Genomic DNA, 18,501 nt, shown 5'->3' with positions numbered 1-18,501 from the left:
CCACTCACATACCAGGAGCATACTCTCTGGTTTAAAGGTGTCCTAAAACATCACAAAAACATTACCAGGCTCGGTCCACTAGGTAGACCAGGAGCAACATGGCCGGTTCTAGCCTGCTACACACCTCACCCTCACATCGAAGAGATGTCAGACGAGGAATTACTCACTCAACTACAAGAGTTAATAAAAATTAACAGACGATGAGTCCAATATGTCATGCAGACTTTCACAGTCCAACCATCAATGACTATTCCTAATCAAACCCCTCAACAAGGGTATACACTAAAAATTACTCCACAGACTTTACATGCAGTCATGGGTAAAATGCCCACAAAACGTGAACAAATTCCATTCTGGATAGCTCAAAAAATTACTCAAATCGAAGCAGTATTTCCAAATACTAGCCCTTATGAGAAACACAGAATCCTAACATTCTGTTTACCAATGAGGATCACACCACAACTGGAAGACTGCACCACTTGGGGCACAGTCTTTGTTGTCATCTATACTAAAACACATGGGTGCCAATTCCGATCCGGTAAAAAAATTCCCCGTCCGACTCGTATCCGGATTTTTTTCCGTCTGAATCGTCAAAGTAGCGTACAAACTGCCAAGTACGATTCGAACGGAAAAAAGTCCATACGAATCGCATTGGGAACATTTCCCCACACGTCCTCGTGTCGGGAAAAGTCACCGACACGTCCCCGGTCGAAAAACCCACCGTGCGGAAAAATAAAGTCCGACTGCGCAAGTACGATCCCTCCCGTCCTCCCCATTTCACAACCGGACGCAAGAAACACCGTCCGAACCGAACTCCCATAGCAACCATGGAGACATGTGCCCGCATACGCGCCGATCAGCCCACCACCCCCCCGCCCGCGTATGTACGCACCGAACCCCCACCCCAGCAGTGTATGTACGCCCCGAACCCCCACCCGTGTATGTACGCACCGAACCCCCACCCCAGCAGTGTATGTACGCACCGAACCCCCACCCATGTATGTACGCACCGAACCCCCACCCCAGCAGTGTATGTACGCCCCGAACCCCCACCCGTGTATGTACGCCCCGAACCCCCACCCGTGTATGTACGGACCGTACCCCCACCCGTGGAAGTACGGCCCGTACTCCCACCCCACCCGTGTATGTATGCCCCGAACACACACCCGTGGAAGTACGGCCCATACCCCCACCCCACCCGTGTATGTACGCCCCGAACACACACCCGTGGAAGTACGGCCCGTACCCACACCCCACCAGTGTATGTACGCCCCGAACCCCCACCCGTGTATGTACGCACCGAACCCCCACCCCAGCAGTGTATGTACGCCCCAAACCCCCACCCGTGTATGTACGCCCCGATCCCCCACCCCAGCAGTGTATGTACGCACCGAACCCCCACCCGTGTATGTACGCACCGAACCCCCACTCGTGTAAGTACGCCCCGAACCCCCACCCGTGTATGTACGCACCGAATCCCCACCCCAGCAGTGTATGTACGCCCCGAACCCCCACCCGTGTATGTACGCCCCGATCCCCCACCCCAGCAGTGTATGTACGCCCCGAACCCCCACCTGTGTATGTACGCCCCGAACCCCCACCCGTGTATGTACGGACCGTACCCCCACCCGTGGAAGTACGGCCCGTACTCCCACCCCACCCGTGTATGTACGCCCCGAACACACACCGTGGAAGTACGGCCCATACCCCCACCCCACCCGTGTATGTACGCCCCGAACACACACCCGTGGAAGTACGGCCCGTACCCATACCCCACCAGTGTATGTACGCCCCGAACCCCCACCCGTGTATGTACGCACCGAACCCCCACCCCAGCAGTGTATGTACGCACCGAACCCCACCCGTGTATGTACGCCCCGAACCCCCACCCGTGTATGTACGGACCGTACCCCCACCCGTGGAAGTACGGCCCGTACTCCCACCCCACCCGTGTATGTACGCCCCGAACCCCCACCCGTGTATGTACGCACCGAGCCCCCACCCCAGCAGTGTATGTACGCACCGAACCCCCACCCGTGTATGTACGCACCGAACCCCCACCCCAGCAGTGTATGTACGCCCCAAACCCCCACCCGTGTATGTACGCCCCAAACACACACCCGTGGAAGTACGGCCCGTACCCCCACCCCAGCAGTGTATGTATGCCCCGAACACACACCCGTGTATGTACGCACCGAACCATCACCTGTGTATGTACGCACCGAACCACCACCCGTGTATGTACGCACCGAACCCCCACCCGTGTATGTACGCCCCGAACGCCCACCCCAGCAGTGTCTGTACGCACCGTACCCCCACCCCAGCAGTGTATGAACGCACCGAACCACAACCCGTGTATGTACGCCCGAACCCCCACCCCACCAGTGAATGTACGGACCGTACCCCCACCAGTGCATGTACGGACCGTACTGACGCCAAAAACACACGCACTGAACCAGGACAAACCATATTTACACAAGGAGAGTCAATTAGAGTTGCCCCACACGACCAAACATGCCCAACAACCCCACAAACATCACATACACTGACCTGCAACTGCCAAACTGCCAAACAGAGGCCCAAAACACAAACACTCCTCATAACACACCCACACAAAATTCAAACACAGCCACACCCACAAATGGACCAATAAAAATGGACCACACACACAAACTATGAGCCTTTGCAACAGACCCACTGCTGCCAGAGACCACAGACGACCCACACTACCATACTTGAACCTCACACTTGCATACCTTCACACAACCACCTACACAAACACCCCCTCATCACATTCACACACACACCTCCACTACCACACTCCCACACCCACAACCATCCACACCCACACCCCCACAACCATCCACACCCACACCCCACGCCATGTCCACTACCAAGAATCCAAAGTTCACAAAGGAGGAGCTGGAGATCCTTGTCGACGAAATCCTCAGAGTCGAGCCACAGCTCTTTGGAACATTGGTCAGACAGACCAGCAGAGCCGAAAAATCGGCCATGTGGCAGAGGATTGTCGATTCTGTGAATGCTGTTGGGGCCACCAGAAGGACCAGGCACGAGTGCCAATCCAGGTGGTACGATCTGCGGAGGACGGTCAAGAGGAAGATGACTGACAATCACAACCAGGGGAACATCACTGGAGGAGGACCGCCCCCCAGACCGGTACAATACCATCCCTGGGAGGAGAAGGTGATGTCCACGCTGGCGGTGGAGGGACTACACGGACTACCAGGACTCCCAGACCCTGGTGAGTACACAAACAACTCACCTCACATGGGGGGGATGCCATACACAATCAATCATGCACGCCACCCCCCCCAAGCCACCACCGGACACAACCACACTCCACAAACACACACATGCCACTAGCGCCTCCATGCCCCATGCACCAATCAGGGCCATGCCAAGTCACAGGCCACACAAAACACCAACACAACACAGGATGTGGCCGATGCTGGGAGGGGGGGCATCAAAACTAACATTGAGCAACTCACAAGCACACAACAATGCCCTCAGCCCATATGGCCCAGGGCACAGCCATACAAACTGTGTGTACCCACACAGTACTGTCTTGCCTGCAAATGGTGGCCGCCTTGCAGGATGACATGGGTCTGAAGGCACAATTTGCACATAACAGCAGACAATGAAGATGCATCGCTCTGATAGAGTCTCAGCACACACCGCCACAGCAGGAGCCTACACTCAGACACACTGCCCAATGGGTGCCCAGAGAACAGAAACTAACTCACATGAACAAGCCAATGGCCATTCAAAGACCGGCTAACTGTGTGTGCCCAGGAAGCTGGCCTAAGGTGACAGAGGGTGACAAATAGAGGGAGGGAGAGGGGGATTGAGAGGGAAGGAGACAGAGGGGGACACAGGGAGACAGACAGAGGGAGGGAGTAGGGTGACAGAGGGAGACCGACAGAGGGAGGTGAGTGACAGAGGGAGGGAGGAAGGGAGACATAGGGAGACCGACAGAGGGAGGAGGGTGACAGAGGGATGGAGGAAGGGAGACACAGGGAGACAAAATCACCCTTGGGTGGTGTGGCCATGTCCACTCGTCAGCCGGTGGACTGTGTGCATGCAGACAAGGTCTGGCAGTGCCTCAACTCCCCCTTACCGTAGATGAAGACCGGTCCATGTGTCAATCTGTGCACGAGTACATCCCTGCTGCAGGCACAGACCTAACCACACACCCAGTATACCCACCCACTGTGTCGGTAAGAACCCTGTCACAAATGCGTCAGTCACCTACCTGCATCATCAAATTGCATTGGCAAAACACCATTTGGCCACGTACAGTGCAACACGTAAGGCGCCTCTGCATTGCTCGCTACGCCCGCACACCACACTGCTGACTGTGTACCCAAATAGATGCATCAACTAAGATTGTGTCACACATGCGTAAAGCCCTGACAGCTGTGGCCAAGGGACATACCCATGCACAAGTGCACTGTGAGAGGAATGCAAGACACATCCAACTACCCAGAGGAAGAGTGCCAAATCAGAAATGCATGAAACATGGATGTCACATGTAACACTTTTAACATTGTCTCTCTCACACACAGGTCAACGTCGTCGATCACCCCCCAACACTGGGGGGGAAGTCTCACAGGACCAGGCTCAGCGGGATGAGGACCCCACCGCCAGCGACGACTCTCACCACTCCATGGATGACCCAGACCAACCCGGCCCCTCTGGTGTCCAACCACCTGCAGCACCTGCGTCAGGTACAACTGTGCCAACCACCACCCCCATTCCTGCCACATCCCAGGAGACGTCCAGGAGCCCTGCCCGCACATGACAACCCAGCCAGTCTGCCCAGGAGGGACACGGTCCTCCGGGCACCCAGGAGGAGGCAGGCGGCAACGCAAATGCCATCCCTCAGGGGTCCCGGAGACCCGACGCGCCCACAACGGCAGGCCAGGTGCACGTGGGCAGGGGTGGCGGGAGTGGAGGACGGCGGAGGCGCGAACCTGACCAGGGAGCTCAGGACCCGGTAGTGTCCCAAGTCAGCAACATCCTGGCGACATACCGGCGTGACACCAGGGGCATGGACCAGATTGCGTCCACCCTCAATGACATCAAGGGGACCCTCGAGGAGATGAAGACCCTGCAGGCCCAGCAACATGCCTGTCAACTGCAACACCAAGGAAGGATGGAGGATAGACAGGCTGAGCTCGTGGCGGTGCAAGCCCAAATGACCGGTGTACTCCGTCGGATTGCCGACAACATGGGCAACCCTCCCTGTGGCACCAGGCGAAGGCCATTACCAGACACAGGGAGGGATCAGGAGGAGGAGGATTCATCCGACGGAGCGTCACAGACATCGTCACGGCCTGCTTCCGAGGGTCCCCGCAGGAAGGTGGGTCGTCCACGAAAAAGACTGTGAGAGTCAGCAGAACATCACCATCTCCCAGGTCACCTGGCCTGGCACCTGGGCCTCTGGCCCAATAGCAGCACATGACATTCTCTGCCACATGGACTTGCTGGTCACTGTCTGACCTATGTTGACGAAGACTGTGGCATGGACTCTGATAATTTGCAACGGCAAGGATACCAACTCCCCCAGTGAACTTTGGATTCTACACTCCCGCAGTGCACCTCTTGTCATCCCCACAAACCCGTACCCCACCACAAATAAATCAATCACAATTACAAGATGATGCCGTGATTCTGCATTATTACAATACATGTGTGTGTCGTAAAGTCAAAGCATGCCTGATCTCAGAAGTAACTCCAACCATCCAAACCGTGGGGTCTCAGTCTTGCCCAGGACACACATGGGTCCCAATGTATCATCTGATACAGACATGGAGTACCATACTCACCTGTGCTGGGCCCAACCAGCTGAGGGGTTCCCGCACAACTGTGGCTACAGACACATTTAGGGGAGCAACAGTCATGCACAGAGGTCAGGGATCATGTGGAGTGACCTGGCTTGCCGCTCCCAGGTATGTCTAGACATGTGTCCCTACCATGTCCTGCATGCTTGCGTCAGGCGGATGTTGAGAATGGTGGCTAGGCCAAGGTTGGATGCATGGAGACGCCAGAATGCAGTTTTGGATCACAGTGCCACATCGTTGTGTTGGGGTTGTGGGCTGCATCATGAGTGTGGGCGTGGATCGAGAAGGTCATCCTGCAGCTGGCTGTGAACCATTCCCCCCATCCCGTTTGGACGTTGATGTGGCCTGGTTGCCCGATGCAGTAGCAGAGCTGTGCAGATGCACTCCGGATATGGACAAGTATCATGGGAGTTGTAAGGCACATGTCCGTAGACTGCAGGGTAGGATTAGACACGGATGTTGTAGTTGCCCTGGGGGATGGTCTCCCTTGCCTTGAGGTGGATGGAACTGTGCATCTTGTGCATAATACAGATTCCAATCCCTGACAAACCGCTAGCATCTTGCTACTCTACACATAGACACATATGCACCACCTCTGAAAACTATGCCAGACATGCCGCATGCACAGTGGCAACAGGCCACCATTGACAGAGAAGAGGCACCTTGGAGACAGAGGGACAAATTTATTAGTCATGTGTGTTGGAATGACAATGCTACTCAGTCAACACATACACAGGTCATGCGGATGAACATGTGGGAGCAACACTGGCACCCCCCATTGCAACACAGATGCTGGTAATCCATTGAACTGGCACACAAGTGACGGATAACAGCTAAACACCCCCTGCTGCCACGGAGAGGCTGCTATACACCATTGAGGCCCTGATGGGGCAATCACACACCATGTCAACCCGGTGCAACCTGTATGTTTCCGAGGCCAGTGTTACACACATTGATGGCCTCATCACAATCCCCAATCCCCTGACACATGACAGTCACCAAGTCTGACCATGGCTCCAGGTGAAGCCTGCCCCATGTCATGTTCCCCATGTAGGATCCACATGTATGCAAATTGACCACACATGAACCGGAGAAGTGCACACAGACTACAAACAATTTACACACCCAAAACGCCGTGAGGCATCCCTTACCCTAAGGAGATTTCCAAACTTGCCCGTGCATGTGACGCAGAATCAGCACATGTTGCTGTGTTCATGAGGAGTAGCTGGAGCACAACAATGCCACCAGCAGACAGCATGCCCATGTACCTGTGGAAGAGAGACACACAAGGAGTCAGCCCAAAGGAGCACATCCGCAAGCATGTACTCAACACGTATCATGTTGTCAACATGACAGGTGACAATGATGACTCTCGGACAACATCCTTCCATTGCGCCATCACTCGAGTGACACTTCAATACACACCACTGACTCACTTGGCAGACATGCAGATGGACACACACATTGCAACACATCCCACACACGGCCCAATGCGTGCACACTCAGACACTGGAACTCACCACTAAGCAAAGAACTCGCGTATGAGCCGACTCCGGATGTCCTCCACAGCCTCCTCCTCCTCCACATCACTTGCCCCGTCACCAAGCCCTTCATCCTCCACGGGTGGATGGTCCTGGTCATCTGGATCCAGTATGAGTGGAACAGCTTTCTCCACTGCCATGTTGTGCAGCATGCAGCAGACGATGATGATCTTGCACACCTTCACTGGGGCATATGGGAGTGCGCCGCCGGTCTTGTGGAGGCACCGGAATCGGCTCTTCAGAAGGCCAAACGTCCTCTCAATGACTCTCCTGGTCCGCCCATGGGCGTTGTTGTAGCGGTGCTCGGCAGCCGTGCTGGGGTTGCGGACAGGCGTCATCAGCCATGGCATGTTGGGATAGCCAGCGTCCCCTACAAGGACACATCATGGACAAAAGTGTGTCAGCACAGGCAGTGAGATTGGAAGATGACGCCAAACACTGAACTGCCAGAGTCTACCCACCAACAATACATGCTCGCTCGTTCCGCAGCTGCAGCATCAGTTCAGGCACCCTGCTACGCCTCATGATGAAGGCATCGTGTGCTGATCCTGGAAAGCGAACACAGACATGTGAAATCACCATGTTGGACAGACACACCACAAGGGCATTAATGGAGTGATAATGTTTGCGATTCCTATACACCGCCTCCTGTGCCTGTGGTGGTACCAACGCTACATGTGTCCCATCTATGGACCCAATGACATGGGGCATCCCTCCCAGGGCATAGAACTCACGCTTGACACCTGTCAACTGCTCACGAATTGGGAATTTAATGTACTCATCCAGGTGAACCAACATAGCCTCTAAGAAATCATGCAGAACACGGCTGAACATCGTCTGGGACATGCCCCCGACGTCAGCAATGGTATGTTGGAACGTACCCGTGGCAAGGAAATGTAGGGCTGCCATCACCTTCAACTTGGGTGTCAGTGCACTGGGATACCTGTGTCGCGGGAGGAGGAGTGCTTCCAGCCGGCCAGTCAACTCATCAATCAACCGTTGGCTGAATCTGTAGCGGCGTATACAGTCCCGTTCATGCAGGGCAGCCAGGTCTGGCATACGTCGAGGGAGAGGCGGAGCCCTGCAGTGAAATGGTAGGGACACCGAAGAGTGAGCACTGTACGACGACATTGTCAATGCACTGAGCACATGTTAAACAGCCAATACACAAATGCCACATTCTGAGTCAGGTCTGTGCCACATTTCCTGGACACGTACCCCAGGCAGGTGACACTCCTACCAAGGGACAGCCACTAACGGAGTGGGGCAAGCTCACGATGACATGGCATGAGACCAGCTGTGGGCCAGTGCAAGTGAACATGCACACGCATCACAGGATTCACAGACATCCACACATGTGCAGAAGTAGGATGCGTATGGTACAGACAGGTTGGTGTATGCGATATGCACTGGTCACATGTCATAGGAAAAGGACAGGCCACACACATTGCCTTGGAGGAGTACATGTCGAGACAGAACATACATACATTGAGAGCATCTAGATATGTACTTGTGTTGATACTCCGTGTAGTTGCATACATACACACGTCATGGCAGATCACATATGTTGGCTGGTGTGCGGAACAGTGTGCCATGGCCATCTACACACAGACACATGTTGGTAGCAGCAACTGCTGATGCATTGGACCACACACCTACAGCAAAATCATGGAAACACATGCCACACACATGACATGGTTGCAGCGTGCAACGCAGCCATTCACATGTCATGTGTAATATTCCGTGTACCTGGCATCAGGGGACAGGTGCGGGTGTCCGTGACTGGGACATGCAAGTGACTCATGGCTCTACTAGTGTGTATGACATGCACACATGTCAAAGGAGTGGAGGGGATGTGTGGTACAATGCGCACCATCACACACGACATGTGTACACAGCTCATCGTACATATGCTTTGCCCACACCTCAGGGGTAAGGTGCCACATCACATCCTGACACACCTGTGTCACACACATGTGGTATTGCACAGACAATGCATTGGTGTCCACCCTTGGCAAAATCTGACCGCTCCATTCCTGTCTGTGTGCCGCCTGTCACCACTGACAGGTGTGAAACGCACCGTACATATGCTCTGAGTGCGTGTATAGGGTCCCTGGGCCAATATGGGCGCTGGCGTATGCATACGCCACAGTAGTACGGACTGTACACGCGCATGTACGGTCCGGATCACAATATGGGTGCTGGCGCATGCGTACGCCACAGTAGTACGGACTGTACACGCGCTTGTACGGTCCGGATCACAATATGGGCGCTGGCGTATGCGTACGCCACAGTAGTACGGACTGTACACGCGCTTGTACGGTCCGGATCACAATATGGGCGCTGGCGTATGCGTACGCCACAGTAGTACGGACCGTACAAGCGCTTGTACGGTCCGTACTACTGTGGCGTACGCATACGCCAGCGCCCATGTTGTGATCCGGACCGTACAAGCGCTTGTACGGTCCGTACTACTGTGGGTACACATACGCCAGCGCCCATGTTGTGATCCGGACCATACGAGCGCGTGTACAGTCCGTACTACTGTGGCGTACGCATACGCCAGCGCCCATGTTGTGATCCGGACCGTACAAGCGCTTGTACGGTCCGTACTACTGTGGGTACGCATACGCCAGCGCCCATGTTGTGATCCGGACCATACGAGCGCGTGTACAGTCCGTACTACTGTGGCGTACGCATACGCCAGCGCCCATATTGTGATCCGGACCGTACAAGCGCGTGTACGGTCCGTATCACTGCTTGTGGGGTGCCCTAGGGCGTGGAATGCACCGTACCTGTGTGTAAATGTATGAAAACACATAGGGGACACATGAGGGACAAGTATAAGGGTCTAAATGCATGATGGTTGCCATGGAGACTGAGTTAGATTTTTGAATTTGAGCACCAGGTGCCCAGCAGAAGTCAGTTTGAAAGAATCTACATTGTTGCAAAGTGGATGTTGACTTGACATCATCATCAAAACTGAAACCATGCAAAGCCACACACTGGGGTAGGTTTGAAGGGATTGGATGAAACGCAGGATGCAAATGTGACTGACCAATCAATCTGTACTCCTGTACATGAACAGGCCATCCAGGCATATATAAGGCAGCCAGGTCCCATGAGAGAGCACTTGCCTGCACATCCATTCATCCATGACCACTGCTGCTGATAGTGATTCCTCTGGCACCATGTCCAGGACTGTGGAGAGGTCACAGCCATTCACCCAGGAGGAGAACCTTGCCCTGATAGATGTGATCCTCCCACAGTTCCAGAGCCTGTATGGTCGACCAGGGGTTCAGGTGAGTGCAGACTCCACTAGCTTAGACTGTGCCCCTTTTGTGTGACAGTGACTTCTGGCATTGTGTCCATGTGTGACAGACATGCACTGTTGTTTAGAATGGGTCCCAGGGTGTGGAAGGCCTCATGTCACCCATGCAGAGCATGCTGTGTTTCCTGTGTGCACTCCTCACTTGCATAGTGCCTACTGTGACAATGAATGCATGGTGCATGCCACATTCTGCCTGCATACTCCTCCTGGGGATGTTGTTTCCACAGTCCTGATGTGATCCTGTGTTCCCCCCAGTGTGACAGGTGACAGTACCCATGGATGTGTGTTTGTTCAGTGTACCTGTGCTGTGAGTGTCCAAAGGCCGTGTTCGTCCCCTGCACATTGGTGTGTGTGTAAGTCCCCTGTCATGTGGGTGAGTGCATATGGGGAGTGTTGCACACAAGCAGCATGAGGGATGGATATAGCCTGGCCATCCGATGTGAGCAGGGAGCAGTGCTGTGTGCATGCCGTGCTGAGCCAGCCCCACACCTGTGACACCCCCCGTCTACTGGCACATGGGCAGAGTGAGGTGTGTACCCGCAGTTGGCAATGCCATGTGATTGTCCTGTACCTGTGTGTGTCTGTGTACTCTGCTGAGGTAGCATCAGTGTGCTGGGGCAGGGGACTGCTGTGAGGTGCTGTACATAATCCTGGTGTAGCCTGTGAGCCACAGTGTGATCCCTGGTCAGTGAGTGTGTGGTACCCCTCATGCCACCCGTGTACTTTCAATGGCACGTAGTGCATTTGGCCTTCCACAGTGGATAATGTCCCTATGACAAAGGTGCAATGAGTTGCATGCATACCATGGCCTGTTCATAAAGAGGATTGTTCTATATGTGTGTCTCTGTGTCTTTGCTCATGTGGATTAATGTATTCTCACTTTTGCATCCTCACAGGTAGGCGCCATTGCCAAGGGGGAGATCTGGAGGGAAGCCGTCAGTGCCGTGAGGGGTACAGAGGGTCGGAGGCGGAGCCTGTCTCAGGTGAGGAAACGCTGGCAGGACATCCGGTGCTGGACGAGGAGGATTGCACGGGTCCTGCTGGGGGACTCACCTGAGAGCCGTAAGAACCGTGGGCGCCGTCGTCTGACCCACATCCAGAAGCGTGTGCTGGCGGTGGTCTTCCCCGATATGGACAGGCGCCTACAGGAGAAGCAGCAGCAGGAAGGGGGTAGGTACATGTGTGTCAGTTGTGTGTCCCCAGCCAATGTAAGTGCGCAGTTGCATGGATACACTGCCAGGGTTTGATTGTGCAGTGCGTCAACTTGTCCCCAAAGTAGCCCGGTGCTGTTCTCACTCCCTCCCTTCCCCTCCTTGCCATGTGTTCCCTGGTCTGTGTGTAGCCACTCTTGCACAAGGTTATTTAGGCAGGCAGTTTATGCAGGTGCCCAATGCTAGCAGCATCATGTGTGGGGGTGATGTGTCACAGGTCTTGGGACCTTGCGTGTGCCATGGCCAATTTCAGTCATTGTGGGGTCCATGTCACTTGGCAATGATTGTGAATCACGACATAGGGGTGTGTCTCCAAAGTGTACAGCCTTCCAGCATGCATGTCCAATTGTGTGCCCTCTGACATGATGTGCCTGAGTGGGAGGCCTGCTAAGTGCAGGGACGGTTGCTTAATTTGCAGTCATGTCCATCCTGGACCATGGAGGAGTGTGGGCACTACTGTGCCCTGGGGCACCTCTTCCTAGGTATCATGTGCGTCATCCAACAATATGGACATTCACTGTGTCTTCGCCAGGGGTTGAGTAGGGTGGCATTGTACCCTGGGCTCAACTGTTATGACCTACAGGTTGCTACATGTGTGCACTGTACAGGGGGACCCATTTTGCTTGTGCATACTCACACTGGGCATTACCTGTGTGTGTTGTTAAGACAATCTGATGATGTTTGCTTGTCAATGATGTGTGGACAGGCGCACCAGGGGCAGTGTGTGTACAGTCATGAATTAGTGGAGGCCATGTGTTTTCATCCCAGAGTAAGAGGTGTACATACTTTCTCTGTCTCAATGAGATTGTCTCAGGTGTGGGTGGTTTGTGCGTACAAGGCCTACATGTCAAAAGCTCCATCCTCCTTGCTGGGTTTGGCCTGTGTGTGATGTTTGACTGGACATACGCTCAAGGTGCAGTGACCCAGTCATGTTTGGCATGGTTTCATGTATTGCCTTTGCAGCATGTGCCAAGAGTAAATGGATATGATTCCTGCTCATCCCTTTTTGACGACGCAGTGTGGTGCAGATGCTGTGCACATTTGTCCCCAGAGGCTGGCTCCTCTGTAAAATTTGAAGTGAAGTGATTTGCTGTTGTGTCATGCTCTCCATTGTTTCTCAGTGGCATGGTGGGTCGACAAACTGTGTGTTCCATGGCCTACATGTGTACATTGTTTTGTAGGTGTAACTCCTGTTGCTTTTCAGGCTATGCAATGTGACCTATGTATATTTGACTCATGTGACATATGTGTACAGGTGTCTGATTATCTCCTGTCTCTTCACCTTGCCCACAGCATCGCCGGGGGACACGGAAGGAGACACTAGCACGGACCGGGAGGAGGGATTGAGCACCAGTGCCAGCAGTGCTGTCCTGTCTGGCACATGGAGTGGCACGGAGGCCGAGGGAAGTGAGGCAGAGGACCTGTTGACTGCCAACACAGACTATGACGCAGACGGGTCCGAGGCTGAGCTCCCAGAGGTGGCGGAGTCTGCCCCCCCAGCTGAAGGCAGCCCTCCACATCCCCCCGCCACCTCAGTTTCCATCACCGGCCTCCCACCTGCTCGTGGCCCTTCCCTCCGTGCTCGGTCCCCACATGTCTCCTTCCTGCCAGGCACCGCACCCCCTGCCCCTGTCACCACTGCTGCGGTGAGTGCGGAGTCTGTGGACATCCTGAGGCAGTTGCAGGTTGGTCAGACTGCGATGCTAAATGTCCTCCATGCCCACACCCAGGTGCTGACCCAGATGGTATAAAGATAGAATATCGACGGGAAAATATCGACTAGCATTAATATCGTGGTAAGAATATCGACTGTGAAAAATATCGTAATAGAAAATATCTTTGTAAAAAATATCGTTTCTTGAGAATGACAAAAATATCGTCAAGAAAAAATATCGATGAACAGAATATCGTTGATCAAAATGTCTTTTTATATAATATCGACAGAAAAATATAAGTTGTTATAAAATTTATAAAAAAATATGTATTATGTTTTTAAAAAACTTACAAAACTCCTACTAGTAATAATATGTGTTAAAAAATATTTTCTCCAAAAGAATTGTTAAAATTTTAGTAGCGGGTTATTGGTATTATAGGGGATAAGGGTGGGTAGTAATTTAAAATTTGGTTTTTACAAAATTTCTAAAATATAAAAATATTAGAAAATAATTAAGAAATCGAAATTTTAATTAGAAATTTCGATTTGTTCCCGAAATTAAATTTGTAATTAAATTTTAAAATTCCCCCAAAAATTTTTAGGAGTGGGTTATTGGTATTATAGGGGATAAGGGTGGGTCGTAATTTAAAATTTGGTTTTTACAAAATTTCTAAAATATAAAAATATTAGAAAATAATTAAGAAATCGAAATTTTATTTAGAAATTTCGAATTGTTCACCAAATTAAATTTGTAATTAAATTTTAAACTTCCCCAAAAAAATTTTAGGAGCGGGTTTTTGGTATTATAGGGGATTAGGGTGGGTAGTAATTTAAAAATGTTGTGTTTTAAAAGTGTATAAAATATTAATAAATTAGAAATTTATCATGAAATCAAAATTTAACTTCGAAATTTTAAATTTTACATGAAATTTATTTTTTAATATTAATAAAAAATATGAAATTAATATTGAAGAAGCGTTAATTTGGTATTATAGGGTAATAGGGTATAAAAAATAATTTAGATAGAAAAATTTATATTGTTTACTAACCTGCACATTTCCTGACTTATGTTGGATTGGAGTTAGAATAGTAATTTGTTATGGTTTACTATCCAGCACTTTCCCTGACTTATGTTGGATTGGAATTAGAATAGTAATTTATTATGGTTTACTATCCAGCACTTTCCCTGAGTTATGTTATGTTTGGAGTTAGAATAGTAATTTATTATGGTTTACTATCCAGCATTTTCCCTGACTTATGTTGGATTGGAGTTAGAATAGTAATTTATTATGGTTTACTATCCAGCAGTCTCCCTGACTTATGTTATGTTTGGAGTTAGAATAGGAATTTATTATGGTTTACTATCCAGCACTTTCCCTGACTTATGTTGGATTGGAGTTTGATGAGTAATTTATTATGGTTTACTATCCAGCACTTTCTCTGAGTTATGTTATGTTTGGAGTTAGAATAGTAATTTATTATGGTTTACTATCCAGCACTCTCCCTGACTTATGTTATGTTTGGAGTTAGAATAGTAATTTATTATGGTTTACTATCCAGCACTCTCCCTGACTTATGTTATGTTTGGAGTTAGAATAGTAATTTATTATGGTTTACTATCCAGCACTTTCCCTGACTTATGTTGGATTGGAATTTGAATAGTAAATTATTATGGTTTACAATCCAGCACTTTCCCTGACTTATGTTGGATTGGAGTTAGAATAGTAAATTATTATGGTTTACAATCCAGCACTTTCCCTGACTTATGTTGGATTGGAGTTAGAATAGTAATTTATTATGGTTTACTATCCAGCACTCTCCCTGACTTATGTTATGTTTGGAGTTAGAATAGTAATTTATTATGGTTTACTATCCAGCACTTTCCCTGACTTATGTTGGATTGGAGTTTGAATAGTAATTTATTATGGTTTACTATCCAGCACTTTCCCTGAGTTATGTTATGTTTGGAGTTAGAATAGTAATTTATTATGGTTTACTATCCAGCACTTTCCCTGACTTATGTTGGATTGGAGTTAGAATAGTAAATTATTATGGTTTACAATCCAGCACTTTCCCGTACTTATGTTGGATTGGAGTTAGATTAGTAAATTATTATGGTTTACAATCCAGCACTTTCCTTGACTTATGTTTTGTTTGGAGTTAGAATAGTTAATTATAATGGTTTACTATCCACCATTTACCCTGACTTACGTAGGATTGGAGTTAGAATAGTTAATTATTATGGTTTATTATCCAGCATTATCTATTATCTATTTACTATTTTTAATAAGAATAATATATGTCATGTTGTAATATTCATTTCAACAATATAAATTAAAAACATTTTTATAACATTTTTACATACATATGACAAGTTTCTAAATTAAGAAATAAAAATTTGTAGATCTTTTTTTTTATTCATAGTTTAATTTGTTACTGCAAAGATTTTGAACATTTTATAAAACATTTAACATAATTTTTGTTAACAAATTATATTGCAGTTTTGTACATAAATACAGTTTCAATTATGCATACATTAGTATATTAAATTTTAATATTTTTTATAAAAATTTAATATATTACATATTTTTTATGACATTGATTTTATCACGATATGTACATAACATAAATTTACATTTTTTAACATCTGAGAAAAATATTTAACAATGAAAAACATTTTTTAATATACAATAAACAATTAATACATAATTCTATTGAACATATTAATGTATATTTTACAATATTCATTTGTTTTTTAAGAATAAAAAGTAAATTATTACTAAACATGGTAAATTTATATTTAAAGGATGGATTTAGCTATTAGGTCTAAGTATGCTAGACCTTCTATACTTGGGTACAGTCTAGTTTTTTGCTGGAGATATTCGTACATATTTAATGTTTGTTTACTTAGTTTAGGGCCAATTTTAGAAAGGGATTGCTCTATTCTGAGTTCTTGGTAGCTTTGTTCTTTTTTAATGCTTTGGATTAGTTTGTGAAGTGTTGGTTGACTTCTTCCTAAAGTGGCTTGGAAGGCATTATGCCATCCTTCAACTGCGTTGTTAGTTTTAGCTTTCTGTGCTATTGTACTAGCATACACATTCCACCATGGAATTTGAAATTTAGGTTGTCTACGGTGGCCTGAACGATGTAATCTTCCAACCCAGGTATCTTCTAAATAGTCCAAGAAGGGAGTTAGTATTTTCTCATTTGTGCGGTAGAAAGGGCTGTCAATTAATAAATTGTAGTAGTTAGCTACTTCTGTTGTTGGTACATATGCCAATGCAATCAACTTTTTTATTTGATAAGCAAAGTGACTGTTTGTAGAATATTCAATGCTTAAGGTAGATTTTTGTAAGTGCCTCCATATACTTTGGTTGTAGTGATAATAACAACCTTGTATTGAGGTATGGGGATATATCTTAAGGATAGCTTGAATCATGGCTATTTCAAAGTCAATTATAATTTTTTGAGGATAGTAATTATCTGTTAATTCTTTGATCTTTGTTAAAAGTTCAACGTAGGTAGTATTTGTTTTGTTTGGCAGCAGAGTATAAATTAGAGGGATATTTGTATCTTGGTATTCCCCATGGATGGTGTAAAGTTGATAGAAAGGTTTGGGACAAACTTTAAAAGTCCCGTCCATCATCCATGTTTCACATGATTTAAGTTTTTGCAAATTACTATTAGTAGCAAAAAGTAAAACTCGTTTGTCATGACTCTGGTTGTCATACATTAGGAATTTATCCTCATTATGTGTAATGGTATATTCAGGATATATTTTTATATCCTTAAAACTTTCTGGCATTGGTGGAGTTGGATCTGAAGCACGTTTAGTTTTTGAAATTAATCTTTTAAAGTTGGGAATAGAAGGTAGCTGTCCTGTCACATGTTCTGGCACTTTGCTTAAAACATTTTTCAAAATACTAGTGCTTGTTTCTTGTGATCCTTTACTAGCATCTTTCAATGTTTCCAGTGCTTCTCTAACTTCCACTTCTGTTACATTTGGTGGGTGGTTATGCTCACGTACATTTACCACATTGTTATCAACAGTTGTTGCTCTACCATAGCATGCACTTGAGTAATATTTGCTACATTTCCAATGGGTCTTATTCGCTTTTACTCTTTCTTGGGTGTAGGTGTAACCCATGTAGTTCAGCATTATTTTCCCTTTTTGCGAAGTAATGAAAGTAGCTCCAGTTGCCATGTCTAAGGTAGATCTGTGGAAAATATATATATGTATTTTTAAGAACATTGAAGACGATTTACAGAGATGTGTATAAGAGCAGGAAAAAGCGTGAACATATACTTACTATGTGGCTTCACTGGTAATTCTTTTATTCTTATTTCTCTTTCTGAATTTTCTTCTTTTTAAGTTCTGTAGTAGTGTTAAAGAATAATTGAAAGACATGATTTAGTGTTATAGGTGTTTGATTTTACTTTCAGAATTGTTATACATACAGTGACTATACTTACTTGATGTAGTAGAAGATGTTGGTAGTGTAGTTGTAGATAGGTAAATAATTTTGTAGAGTCTGTGGAAAAAATAATCATTGTGTTACTTATAGTATTTGGATGATAGTAGTTGTTAACATATGAAGTAAATAGTACATTTACTTAGCAAGTTTAAATAATTTTTATCAGCTATCTAAGTAGACATGGATAAGGTAGTTTATAAATGTTTTTACATCTAATTTTTTGGTCGTTGTTGATAAGTTCAACATGTTTTGTTTTCACTCTAAAGAAGAACAGTTTTTAAATTAGGGAGTTTATCTACTTTTTGCTAAGTTCGAATGAAAAAAGCAATGGGATTTTACTTACTTGAAGTGTAGTATGACGTTTTGTAGTTGTAGTCGTAGGTTTGTATTCTCTTCTCTCAGCAAGGTAACCGTTTTTCTCCAAG

Source organism: Triturus cristatus, chromosome 2_2, assembly GCF_964204655.1.
Source record: "Triturus cristatus chromosome 2_2, aTriCri1.1, whole genome shotgun sequence".
Classification (NCBI taxonomy): Eukaryota; Metazoa; Chordata; class Amphibia; order Caudata; family Salamandridae; genus Triturus; species Triturus cristatus.
This window is presented reverse-complemented; position numbering follows the sequence as displayed.